Genomic DNA, 14088 nt, shown 5'->3' with positions numbered 1-14088 from the left:
GCACAACATCTGCAATACTGTATATTTAATAGGAAACATGCCTGCCAGAGTGGATCAGACCACTGTTCTACTGTCTTCATCAGTAGCTATTCCCAGAGGCTTCACAGGAAGGCACAAAACATCCCTTAATAGACCACTAAGAAATAATTCATCCATAAGAAAACCATCTCCTTAACTCATTTTGGTTAATGATGTCCTCTCTACTTTGAAGGCTGATACCTTTTCCACTTTGGACCTCTTATTATTCATATAAATTCCTAACCCTGCAGAGCGGTTGGCCTCAGTAATACTTCCTGGCAGAAAGTTCCACAGGTTAATTATGTGTTAATTATTTCCCAAGTTCCCTTTAAAAAACCTGCATCCAAGTCAAAGAAAATCCTCACCTCCCTTTGGTTTCAGTAGACTCAGGGGCTCTCAGACCTTGGCAGTTGGGGGTGGCATTGACAAGGTGGTAAGGAATCCAGCTACGCATGCAGTTTGCATTAAATGGAGCATACTCCAGCTGCTCCCATTTTTGATAGAGATCTGAGAGCTGCAGAGATTGAAGGTTCCCCACAGTGATCCATCATGACTCTAGATGCAAACAGAGCTGTGTTCTGGGATGTGCAGCTCCCCACGGAGCATTTTTCTGTGCCAACAAAGCCATCATTGTGTGTGTGCATGTGTGTGTGTGTGCGCACACACGTGTGTGCGCATGTGTGCATGTGTGCATGTATGTGTGCACGTAGCGAATGGGGAAGGCACCAAGTGGGAGTGAGCCGCAGCACGCAGACTGGTATCTTCCAGAAGTATTAAGTAAACTTCTTGTATCTCGCCACTGAAGTAAATTGCTAAACGTTTGCTGTGTCTGACATGAATACCCTGAGATGGTGCTTTGATCCGTGCCTCCGCGCGGGCTCAGTTTCACACCACATCTAGTCTGACCCAGCCGCCAGCTGCTCCCAAGAGCAGCGGCCCAGCGCTCCCTCTCCCGCTCACCATCATCCATGTCCCATGATTTCTTTGTGCTGGGACCGTGCAGCCACACACAGATGCGTCGGCTCGTCGAGCAACCTGGACACCAGGTCATGGTGGTGTCCCCACGGTTGGTGTGACAGGAGACACGGGTTGGAAGCAAATGGCTGGTGGTCTCCTGGCAGCTTACAACCAGGGGAAGCGGAGACCAGTGTCAGCCCATGCTTCCCCCATCTTCAGCAGCCCTGCCTTCTCCCTTGTGTCGATGCCAGTGCTCCCAAAGTTACGCAGTAAGTCAGATAAGGAACCTGATCTGACTGAAAGTTAGCGTGACCATAAAACAGAAAAATAACCAAAGACACACTGCGATGGGGATAGGTCCCTCGCCCAGCTTAGGATGTAGTCTGCAAACGTCGCTGCTGATGCTGGGGGAGAGGCAGGAACATGGTGCTGGGAGGGCAGGGGAGGGCAGGAAAGCAAGGTTGGACGTCAGTTCACACAGTGGTTAGCTTACAGGGACTGAAAAATCATATTTTTTTTCATCTTTTTAGTCTTTACATTTGGGAAGCTCTAAACATGCTTCCGACACAGCCAGCAGCCTTAGGTTTGCACAGCATGTTGCACACAGATGCCAGTCTGTCCATCAGTGAGGCTGAGCGCTCCCCAGCACAGCCTGCACCACTCTCCCATGCCCTCCCTAGCACAGGGCAAGGCTGTGGAGGGGTCCGTGAGATCTAGCAGGAGTCCACGTAAAGGAAGCCCGGCGAAGAAAATTAAAACAAACAGCACAGGGGGTTTCAGAGACATGAAATCAGAAGAGGACAAGGTGAGGTAGAAACAGATTTGCCTTCCAGGGTACACAAGGTACGCAAGCTTTATCACAAGAGCTCTGGAACATTATATGTTCTCTGGGTCCCTCCCTCTGGGGACAGCAGCCGCTAGGACTTGGTGGGAGGTGGCACCTGATAGACTGGAGCCTCTCACCCAGGTCTGAGAGACCAGACAGACACAATGTGCCTACTAGACAGGATGGACATTTTTTTGCAGACCAGAACACCAAGGCTGTTAGCTGTGCTTAATGTCACCAGTGTTTCAGTCTTATCTTAATGGATAGGAGGGCCCTATTTTTAGAACCAGTCAAGAATCTAAGAAGATCAGCTCAAACAGTTTTCTCCAGCATTCAGATTACACTGCTCTGACTTTGAGTAAAGAGAATAAACCCAGAGAGCACAATTTCAAAACAGAAACAAATGAAAAAGGGTATTACAGGATTTAATTTTCACAGGTCATGGACTGCTTGATGGATGTGTCTGAACGTGTGCTAGCATCAGAATTGCTGACTCCTGATCCAGTAGCCATTTCCTTCCATATTTCCAGATGCAGAAAGTTTTTTCCATAGTCTTAGTGCTACATTAAGGAGGGCAGCATGAGGACAAGGACCGCTGGCTGTGCACCTACTGGAGCTTTCCTAGGGAAAGAAGCAAGGACAAATTTACCTGTTCCAGCCTCAAAGACAAAGGGACAAAGTTTGAAAAACTGGTCTTCATTCTTTCCTTCTGCAAATGCTGGCTTTTTTTAGCAAGCTAAAAATTATGACACCTAAATACTTGGGGGAGAACAGACATTGAGAACACTTCTGCTACACCTTGGCATTAGTGGTGACTGCACTGGTTTTTTTTAGAAGCTTCTGAGTGGCAGAAAAGTGGATATGAAAATGAAGAAGTAGTTAGAAATTGTACAATATTCAAGCAGACTGTAATAATGTTAAATACCATTTTAAAGCCCCTAAACTACTTTAAAAACAACAAAAAAGGAACTGATTTACAACCTGCTTCACAGCTGAAGGGTGGAGTCCAGTAGGAGTATTTGCCTTTGGATACGCTAGTAGAAAAACAAACCTATATTAATCCAGCCTTGAACGTAACTGCCAACATTTTGAGTGTATTTGTCTGTTAACAGCATAGCAAAGCAGTCAAAACAGACTTTGTTTTAAGAAGGAATAAAAAGATGAAGGCACCACTAAGACAGAAGTCAGTTATTCATTATAATGCTTTTCACAGCAGTGCTTCATGTCAGAAGCTGTGGACTTGGTTGTTTTCTTTGTCGTCAGATGGCTTGACATGCAAGTCATATATGAGCAATTCATATACACCCATATTTATAGTGTATATATATACATATATATATATCTATACACTAAAGATTGAATTAGTAAACTTTTTTATTTGGTGAAGAAGCATGAGGTATAGATACACGCTCCAATGTACAAAAAAATCATATTTTGGTCTTGGTTCCTGGGCACACTGGTAGAATAAGGTCACCCACCATGCACCCTCTTTTGACCAGCTTACCCCAATGTCATTAGATAATGGGCATTAAGCCGGACAGCAACTACCTTCAAAGTAATTGAACTGAATAAGCATGCTTGAGTTGAAATACAACATAGTGGGGCACAGCCATCGTTGGCTAGCGAAAGGGGGAAGAATATGTAACACCAGCAGCTCCTGTGTCACGCTGCCCCATAGGAAGACGTGAACTGCAAGAGCAATGTGGCTGTGAGTGACAGAATGGCTCAGCGATGTCTCTCTGCAAAACTCAGCTGATCAGATCATGGTGCAAACAGGCTTGCTCAAAACTGCAACCAGCTTGGCGATTATTCACACCACACAGACTGTTATGGGGACTGAGCTGAGATGTGTCTTATGGAAACCATTACAGAGCAAACCGTTGGGCCCTATCTTCTCTGTGTAAATGAACAGAGCTTGACTGAGTCAGCAGAGGCTACCCTTTTTACAAAAGCAAAGAATGTGGTCCCCCTGCTTTAAACCCTCCAAACATGCCAAAACTGTCACCTTTAAGGGCTGAGCAATCAAGGTTTGCTCTTTGCATCCAAAACGATCCTTTTGGCAAGTCCTTGAACACAGGTAAAGTAACATAAAGTAATTGAAACATTCCAATCCATACCTAAAAGAAAATTAAATAATAAAAAAGACAGACTTACAGCAAGAGAAAGGATTGTGCTTGATTCGTAGTTCCAAAGTCTTCCTCAGTGAGAAGTTTAAATTTTGCTGATTTGGCATGTAGCTGCAGACAGCACGGCGGAGACTCAGGCCAGCCCCAGCACCCATACCTGGCTGCTCACACAAGACGTGGGATAGGAGGAAAACACCTTCCTGTGGTACACTGGGATCTTGTAGAGCCATATTGCTTATTGGCCCCACCACTGCTAGTAATCTGTGGATAAATAATAGCACCCAAAGATGTCAGTAACAGCTCTTCACTGTGCAGGTTATGCTACTAACGTAAGTGAAGAAACCTTCCCCTGCACAATGTAACTTCAAACACAAAAAAGCAGAAGTCTAAGGTCATAAGCACATGCAACTACAAAATAAAAAAATTGTTTTATAACAAGCAGCTGACTTACACTCCTGTTCCAAAAAGGACTTGTTTGGCATCCCTCATTATCCATGGCAGAACAGGTACATTTTGGGTTGAAGACAACTGCTATCACCATGCTTTTGGTTTGCTTCACAGTACAGAGCAGCAGCCCTCCAACTCAGCACCATTCTCCAGTTAGGTTTCTGCTGGTACATCCATATTAAATTCAGGATGACACTGACACCCCAGCTAGCTAGCCCAGTCAGCTCCAAAATGACAGCTCTCATTTTAATGAGGAAAGTTTATATATAATTATGTGGTAACTCATCTGTGGCTTGGGCTCCTGCGTTGCTCTCCTCACGTAAAGCAAAAAACATGCCAGTGAGCTCGTGACAAGACTGAACCCAATGGGACTCTCACCATCAGCATGAAAGGATCAGGATTTCAATCCGTGATGTAGCTCAGTCTATATCCCTGGCTGGGAAATTCACTTCATGAACTATTTAACAATCTGTTGCTTTTGGGAGAGTTACTTATTTTGCCTTGCCTTTGTTTTCTCCTCTGACAGGGATAACATTCAAGGCTTTATAAACTGTTATTAGCAAATTTCAAAGGCACTTTGAGATCTTGAGACCACAGCACGCTACAGGTGCACAGTGTTTATTCTCAACACTTCAGGTCAGTGGTTCCTCACCTAGGAGCTGCGAAGTCATCACATGCAGAGATGGGTCGCAAGTTCAGTGGAAGTACAAACGGCAAATTAGCGCTCACAAGTAAAAACCATGAGATGAACCCAGAAGTGGTACCGGAGTGAGGTCACAAACCTAGCAGTGAAACCAGAAGACAGGTCCGTCAATTTTGCTAGTTCCAGAATGGTTTAAAAAGCACGCTTTGTACTGATAAATATGTTTCCATTCAAGGCTAAAATGCAAAGTCTCACAGACCTGCTTTTCTGTTGAGCTCTCCCTCAAGAACAACAACAGAAAGTTCTGCCTGTGCCAGTGATCTACTCAATTAGATTTTACTTCCATATGTGTTAAGAGATTGGAACAAGATTTTAAACAAATGTTTACCCTGCAAAAAAGCCTTAACAGACCCAAATCTATATTTGCCATGGGTATACATAATCTGAATAATAATAATAAAAAACCTCTGGGACATACTGAGAGCATCAGATTGGCTACAAGCTTTACTGCATGGAAAAATTCTGGGCAGGTGGTTGTAATCCTTCTAGAAAGGATCAGGGCTGGATCAGCAGCGCCTTGGGGAGTTAGGTGCCCATCTCTTATTGGATTTACACTGTGATAATCTAAGCAAAAAACTGTTGCTTCTTGGGTGACTTCATTAAAAAGATGAAATTTTTGATCATGATGCCACATCTAATCTAAGCACTTGGCTTACAGTCAGTTTATTTTCTGGGTTTATCAATGGTCAATGACCATCGTCTTCAACCTTTGCAAACCTTAATGGTTCTTCCTGTGCATTGGACTCTCTCTTAATCCTAAAAAGTGTATTTAATTTTTCAGGAGCATTATGTTCTGGAAAATGTTTTTTCAAGGGGCAGTAAAAAACCCAATAAATACCACCCCCCCCTCCCTGCAAAGGGTTTTCATTGTCGAATATAATTTATGCCCACATAAGGTTAATTCCTTAAAATAAATACTGCAGCCTCAGAGAAAACCCTTGTGCGGGGTTTGCAAAGGGAAAAAGTGCCGCAGCAATGGGAGCAGCGGCTCGCTGCAGCCTGAGCCCCGCTGGTATCCTCGGCGAGCAGAGCAGTGGGCCGGGGTTTTTACTGGCCTCTGTTGTGTCTGTTGAACTGTTGCTCTGTCTTTAGTGAAATCTCAAGCAACAGAAATCCTCTATTAAAACCACCTGCGCGGCTTTGTCAGCCGAGCTCCGTGCTGTCAAATAACTTAGCTTCTTAAGCCAATACAAGTCATTAAGAAGAAGGTGAATTAGAGATTTAGACGTTGCCGATAGTAACTATCTCTGATCAATTGATATCTTCCTCTGATAAAGCGGCGCTCCATGGCCGACCCCCTCCTCTGCCTCATCCGCACAGACCCCAACCACTGGATCTAATTATGGATGAGGAACACCAGGCCCTCGTCAGCGCTGAAAGGCCATCAGTAGGCCTATCCATTAATAACTCTCCTGTGCGCTGTACATTGTAATTGTCAGACTGCAATTTACAGTAATCCTCCAATGCAAAAACTTAAATAGCTGCAGCTGATTTGAAATTCATACAACCAGTTGAAAGAGAGAAAAACAAGATGCACGGGTTAAAAGGCCAAATTGTGCAAGTGTGTGCGCTGAGTGACAGACATTTTAGTACTAGCCTGGGACCATATTTTAAAAGGTCACTGAAAACTTTTGGCTTGGGCCCTCTGACAAACAATGAACTTTCCATATATTTATTTGCCATCTCTTTGTTTTTACAGCAAGCAGAATAAATGAGTTAAATGACGTTGTGCGGGTCTGCACATTGTCAGCACAGGTTATAAGTCATTATTAAACTCCATCAAATCAGACCAAACCCGGTCTAGGCAATGAGACTAAAAGTTATTTGCATTCCTTCTGTCATAAAAAATCATATCCCCTTACCCAAGACTTTCGTTTCTTTATTAAATGCAGCCACAAGAGTATTTCAGGTCTGGCAATGTGAGCTCAGGAAAACCTACTCTGTATAACTCAGTGTAACAGCTTAGAACCGATTCCACTAAAATGTCCCAGTTGAGTGTATCTGGGCACTCAATCAAGACACACATATTACTTTTAAATAAGATTAGCCTTTATATTTTGCTGCTTAAGTTAAAACTTTTCATGTCATTCTCTCATTTTATGTAAACTCCAACATAATTCTGTTTTAGAGAATACTTCAAACAAATTAAAACCCTCAACTTAAACGTGTCTAGCAAAACTTGCCTAATGGCATAGCAAGCTGTTTGGTGACACTAAAACACTTTTAAATAAGATGAATTTTCCCTGCGTTGCCCTGGCTTTGTAATTACTGCTGCTGAACAGCATACGCCTTTGGTTACAATGGCAAAAGCAGCGGCTTGCGCTCTGAAACTTATTTGACAAATAACTTACAAGTGACCTGCAACATCTGTTTAAAAAATCGTCCTTTTGTATCTGCCTCAAGTCGAGTTCAGCATTAATTATGAAATGCAAACATATCATCTGGGGCCAAGGGCAGCTTTTACACATACACAAGCCACGGCGCGGGGAGGGGGGTGGGCTGCAGACGCCTTCCTCACGCCAGTCAAGGGGAAGGAAAATGTTTAACTAAACCTTCAGCCGAGCTACCAGCTCATAGCGTCGCACTGGTGAGGTTCAGCTATGCCCAATGATGGGCCTGCTCCCGGGTGCTCAGGGAGGCACGAGCCATGGTGGGACAGGGCTTGGAGAGGCAGCTGGTGATGCCCAGCACCTTCAGCCACCCTGGATGTCCGCTGGAGTGGTGGGAGCACAGCACCTCCAAAACCCAGCCCAGAGCCTCGCTTGGCTGGAAGGTGTCAGCGATGGCTACGGAGCTGCGTAAGTCACAGCAAACCCCTGGGAGCTGCAAACGCCTACGAGAAAAGCAAAGGGCTTCACAGCCCAAAGGACACTGATAGGCTTTAATAAAACTAAAGACAGCCCAACTTACAGTCAGAAAATTCTATAGTGATGGAGAAGATGTGTTCTTCAGTCACTAAGTTGTAAAACCTCTACCCAGCCCTACCTCTAGGTAGTTTACTGCTGTGCTGTTTGGTGCAATGTCAGCTCAGGATGAGATTCAGCTCATAGTACAAAAGCAGATGGAAAAGTGAAATAGAGCACTTCTCTCTTCTTCAGAGAAGGGAAACATTTTTTCAAGGTCTTATAAGTCTTTTTTATGTGGAAGTCAGTAAAAAATAAAAATAAGAAATTCCGACCCTATGTAATCCTGAATTACATTATTTTGGATCTGATTTAAAAACTACCTAGCAAGGTTTGATTTAAATAACATGTGCAGTACAGATATCCCTTCACATCAATAAATATTAGTAGTATAACTATTGAATATAAACTTTTAAAGAACTATTTCATTATTGCAATCAAAATAAACTGCTTTTAACCTCTTTGAAAGCACATGTATAATGCAGTTGGACAATACCAAAACTATACATTTCTGCAGCTTCAAAAGATATTTGCTTGTAAGAGATCAAAGACAGATCAAAAATTTTCCTTCTGCAGATCTCTTTTCTCTGTGCTGCTTTTTTCATTTACCTTCTTATACATGAATTTAATCAGCAACCAAGCTCAGCCATCAAGTGATAATATTTCTGCAGCTAATTGTGGCATATTGGAGTCTAGTATGAAATATTATTAAACTGTCCTATAATTCACATTTTGTGTGAAAAGCTGGGACTTGAAAAACACCTGCCCAAACAATTCATAAACACACTGCACAGCAAATACCTATGGTAATTCACTGGATTTACAACCGTCATATTATATTAAACATACAGTATCAAAATTTATCACCCATTACGCAGATTCCTGTTTTAATAATATCTTGTGCTTGTACAATAGCACCTTCTCTCCCAAAGGGTCCCAAAGTACTTTAAAAATCATACATACAGGAATTGCTTCATTCGCTGTGGAAATACAGCTGCCTCTGGGGTGGAGCAGGGGTTGGGGAGGAGAGTAATTGTGCGCAGCGGTTATAAACACTGACAGTTGAGAGAGATGGCTGGGGACGGGGAGCGGAGAAAATGATACCGAAGTCTCAGGAGCATCATATAAAAGGCATAACCCCAGTTGCAGGTGAGGGAGGTGTGTAGGCAGCTGTAGCAGTGTATGCGCTGGTGCGGGGTGTTCTTGCAGTAACCATCACTGGTGAGCAGTCCCAGCCGTACGGCCAGGCTGCAGCGTTGGGCGCCAGCCCTCAGGCAGTGGGTCAGGGAAAGGGATGAGCCTCTGGTGGTGCAGCCCCTGGCTGCTGAGGGAGTCAAGCTGAAGGCCTGAAGGCTCCATCTCCAGTATCGCCACGCTGCATTGCCCGGATTCCCCAAAGCTAACTCCAGCTGTGCTTCCAGGAAGCCATGGGGCAACGGGAGCCCAGCGACTAGAGACCTCTGTGGTGGGCAGCTGGGTGAAATTGTCCAAAAATACTGCAATATTAGAAAAAATCAGGCAGATGCATGGATTTATGGCTATGCCATTGACCCACTTAGAACTTGGCTGTCAAATACTGCTGTTACCTACAGCCCTGAAAAACAATTGTGTTCCTCAGTTGACTACAACTGCAGCTTCATCTGCTTCTTCATGCTTGCCACAATTCCTGGTCTCCTGTGGCTTCATGCCAGCCCCAAATCTCTCCAGCCTGGGCTCACTCAGGGCCTTCTCAGAACCTCTTTGATCATAGCAAGGAATCAACTTCCGAACATTAGATTAGATTTAGCTTTACTAGGAAATCCATCAAAAGCTTAAAGCTGTCCCCTGAAAATCATCACTGATGGGCTTACTCCTACCTATTATTGTTTCTCTTGTACCAGAGAGCCGAAACCTTAAGCTGCAATTGCTTCTCTTTAGTTTGAGACATATCGTACCAGTGAACGCTCAGGGTCGAGATGCTTTTTCAAAGCAGACAGAGGACTGTGCCAATGTGGGGGATGAGCAAATGATGCTCTCAACGTGAGTGATCACAATGAGGTGAAAAACAGAAGGGGATTTTAAGCTGAGTGATGCCAGGTCATAACTACAGTCTTATCTCTTAACAGCAAAACCAGTTTCCCACCTAGCAAATGCAACCCTACTGTGCTTGCTGTCTGTAGCATGGCTGGCACAGAGCCTGTACCTTTGCTGCTGGCACAGCAGACAAACTGCAGCACTTCTCACCACAAGCCTGCTTTGGATGCAAGGCAGTTTTCACTATTGCAGTTAAGACATGGAGTCCTCACAGGGGTCCAAGCAGTCACAAACTCCACAGGACTTGTTTTAGACCTCAGAGGTCTAAAGTTTGTTGGAAGTGGCAAAACCTGGTGACTTCCATGGTACCCAGTGACCAAGCTCAACCTTTACTCCTTGCAAGGCTCTGGTTCAGTTGGTCTTTTTCCCAGTCCCTCCTGCGTGTCCCACTATCACCTTAGAACTTGATGCTGGAATAAGCAAACTTCCACCACTGCCCAGCCCTCCTTCACAATGCTCACCCCTCTCAGGGGAGCTGATTTGTGAGCAGAGTTGCCCAGGTCTGTTCCTTTCCTCTGTACATTTAAGTGTCTCTGATCTTGGCATTTCTTCCGAAATATTTCCAGCCTACAACTTTCTCTAATTGTTGATACATCTCAGGTGTTTATGTAGGTCTCCCACCACTGCCTGGTACAGTCACCGCAGTTTCTGGGATTTCCTGACACCCATCAACACACCATATCCTACACAAAAAGCAGTTGCTATATATCTAGCATGGACTATGTACCCACATTTAGTTTAGTTCCTGCAGCCCATGTGCCATAGGCTCTGTTGCAATTTATTTAGCTACTGCATGAAGTAACTCTTCACCTTAGCTAAACTGCCAATAAACCAATGTTCCTTTACAAGAAAGCTTCCACAGAAGTTGCTATGTGGTTGTTTTATGCTAACTTAGTGACTCGCAACTAAATGTTACGTAAAATAAGGAGTACCCTTGCGATGCACACGCACAAGGATGTGTGCTTGCTCTGTAATCAAGGCTCTGCAAGGTGGGTCAGGAAGGTCTGAACTGCCCTTCTCTTCTGCCTTGCTGTACCTGCTGGGGACGGGGGCACTCCTTGGGAATTCAGGGCAAGTAGTGTTCAGTGCAGGAATGCTTCGAGCTGATGGATTCCACAGACAGGGCAACTTTTTAAAGCCCAGAAAAGGCATCTGGTCCACAAAAAAATGGTTACTACATCTTCCATAGATCTGTTCCCATATTCACCACCAGCAACTTCAACACCGTGGTTGAGGCACAGTCCTGGGAACTTCTGCCCTTGTTTTAAGTGAGGTTTTTGCTGGCATGGCCCTGCACAGCAGCCACTTGGCCAGACAAGGGGGGCAGCTGCCTGTGCCATGCTTGTTTGTATAACGAGATCTCTTGTACCAGGAGCACATGCACTATGTAAAGCTAGGAGGAAGGTGGTGAATGTTGCTGGCAGGACCATAATGCCCTGCTATTTCAGACAGAATCACCCTGAAAGCAATAATTTCTTAAAACTGGTGCTGCAAAATACTGTATTAATTGCTACAGATGTGTGAGAATAGGGCTATCAAGATACTGAGGCTCCACTAAAATCAGGGAGGGTTTTGTTCTGACACCAGGGTCTTGCCTAAATTCAGGGTACCGGAGGTTGAATACATGACAGCAAAAGTGACTGGTGTAGGTGGCTGTGGTATAAGAACATTGAAAGAGATACCTATGCTTAACGATATCTGCGTTCACTGGTACTTGTGCTAACGCTGGTAGCTGTGAAATTGGCAGCTTGTACAACCATAGCACTGCTCCTCTATGTTACTTATTCTCATTTATAAAACAAAGTTTAAAACCTTACCCTAAAATTGATGCCAAAGTGACACTCAAGTACTTATGTGAAAACTGTTTTCTTAAAATATATATAGCTGAGGACTGGGTTGGTGGTTCTGCAATCCCCTCATGGAGCTCAGAGCTTCACAGTTAGGCAAGTAAAGGCTGCAAACTTCACACCAGGTTATTACAAAGACTGGAACAGCTGCAACAGTTCATACTCAATCCCCTGCTTCAGGACATGTGGCAGTAAAGAAGAGGGGATCATGATCATCCTCACCTCAGCAAAGAGACAAGTGTGACCCTGGACACACTGACTCCCTGGCCGTGCTGCAGCTACATGAAATCTCTTCTGGACCCATCACTTCCCCTGAATGAAGACTTCCAGCTTCAAGCTACCGTGTGGGACCCATTTTATCAGCTGGGTGCCAGCCCCAGATGGGGAGGAAGGAGCCTCTCTCTCATTCATCTCATTTTGAAAGGGTGATCCAAGGGTATGAAAACCCAGCGGTGCCCCACCGCTGCTGACATGGCTCCGCTGACAACAGAGGCAATGGGTGGGAGCTGGCCCAGATGCAGCTAATCTGAATTTAGCTGAAGCATCCTAGATGTCAATAAAAGCTCTGAGGAAGACGACCCTTGTTCCTCCCCTCTAAATCTTGCCCATGTGGCAAAAGAAAATGGAGCAAGCAGTTGGCTATTTGCCTCAAGAGGTGGGCTATCTCAAAAATAGATAGCTGGTGAATGTGCCACCCTTTTTACCTAAAGAGCCTGAAAAAATAGAAGCAAAACAGAAGAGGCTGCCTTTGCACATCATTGCGTTTCTCAACTTTTGCTTGACATCTGGAATTTACACATATTATGGCTGAAGGACTTTTGCATTAAGTTCAAATGCACATGAATTACAGAGCCCAAGTGGATGTCTTCCCAGTGACTTCAGTGGGAGCTCAACAGGAACTCAAAACTACAGGAAATTTTCAAGTTAACAGAAGAAAATTACTTCCATTTAAGAGTTAGCATGAGGCTTCCAATAAAATATATATAAAAAAAGGGAGAGAGTATAAGCCAGGTAAGTGGAGGTGATTAAGCTGAAAAGTAAATTATATTGTTTTCATAACGTAAGGAAGGTCCTCAGTTATTTGACTCACCAGAATGAAAGTATTGTTCACATTCTACAATAAGGAAGGACATAATCACAGCTATGAGAAAAATAAAACCCACTTACATGTCAGTACTGCCTGTGTCCACTGACATGGAGATTTCCTCTAAGGAACAGAACCTGCACCTGGACTCTAGCAGAAGTGTTAAGGGAAGCCCAGCCAAGCAGCAAATCTGCTTCTCTGTGTTTTTTTCTGGTCACTAAGTTATGATTAGCTTTGTTACTACCCCTTTTCAGGGCATGTGTATTCAAAAACTTGGTCCCCTCAGTTTTTACTCAAATTCCTTTTTATGTATGGTTTTACTTAAGAAGAATAGCTGCTAACCATATACATATCTTAGCAATATTTATACAATTACGACACACATTTATTCTTATGAGGAAATGAGAAACCAGTACCTGTAAACTCTTCTTCAGACAGATGTAGAGATACTCTCCTTTCAATTCCTATAGTGTGACCACTGAAGATTGTCTGAAAGACAAATGGTAACTATCCTAAAAATTTGTGCCTTGATGTTATAGCTTTACTAAAGTTAATTTCTCTTTTTAAGTCAAGCCTGATGTTCCTTCTGGGGTGGGGGGGTGGGGGGCAAAAAGAACCCAGTCATTGCTTCATTCTGAGTAGCCTAAATTTAAAAACCTAAAAGAATCTTATTTTTTTTATGGTTTATATTTCAACACCATCGCTAATATGCTGTACTGAAAATCTATGCTAAGTAGGTGATGTTCCCCTACTGGCAAAAAATCTGGCCACCTGTCTCTGAAGCAGAACCTTTTATTGATTTTACACTTTGACTTTCTGGAGAACTCTGTATGCTTCACGTTACTACCCAGCGAGGGATGGACCACTTCGAAACTCAAGCTTGATAGCCATGCCTTATCTCATTCCTCCACAATGAACAAGAAGATAACGGCATCTTGAACTATTTTATTTTTTTTAATCATTTTTTCAGGCCTATTTCCCTGTAGAAAATTCCAGAAAAAAGTTTTCCCGATTTGACCCACTTGTTAGAACTTGTGGGGGTGGGGGCTGTGTTGTCATACCTTACTATGGCTTACTGGCCTACACGTTAGAGCTTAAAGGGCC

At 43.9% G+C, this 14088-nt stretch overlaps 1 long non-coding RNA gene across 1 annotated transcript; it reads right to left on the bottom strand.

Moving 5' to 3' along the window:
- Positions 1-2210: 2210 nt before the first annotated feature.
- On the bottom strand, positions 2211-13477 carry LOC121091671. The gene is made up of 3 exons (XR_005828996.1): positions 13401-13477; positions 3956-4188; positions 2211-2422 (listed from the first exon to the last, which is right to left on the bottom strand). It is a non-coding gene; the product is annotated as an uncharacterized LOC121091671 (long non-coding RNA).
- Positions 13478-14088: the final 611 nt, after the last annotated feature.

Source organism: Falco naumanni, chromosome 7 (genome assembly GCF_017639655.2).
Source record: "Falco naumanni isolate bFalNau1 chromosome 7, bFalNau1.pat, whole genome shotgun sequence".
In the NCBI taxonomy this organism is placed as follows: Eukaryota; Metazoa; Chordata; class Aves; order Falconiformes; family Falconidae; genus Falco; species Falco naumanni.
The sequence above is the reverse complement of the archived record's forward strand: the minus strand, read 5'-3'. Positions and strand labels throughout refer to the sequence as shown.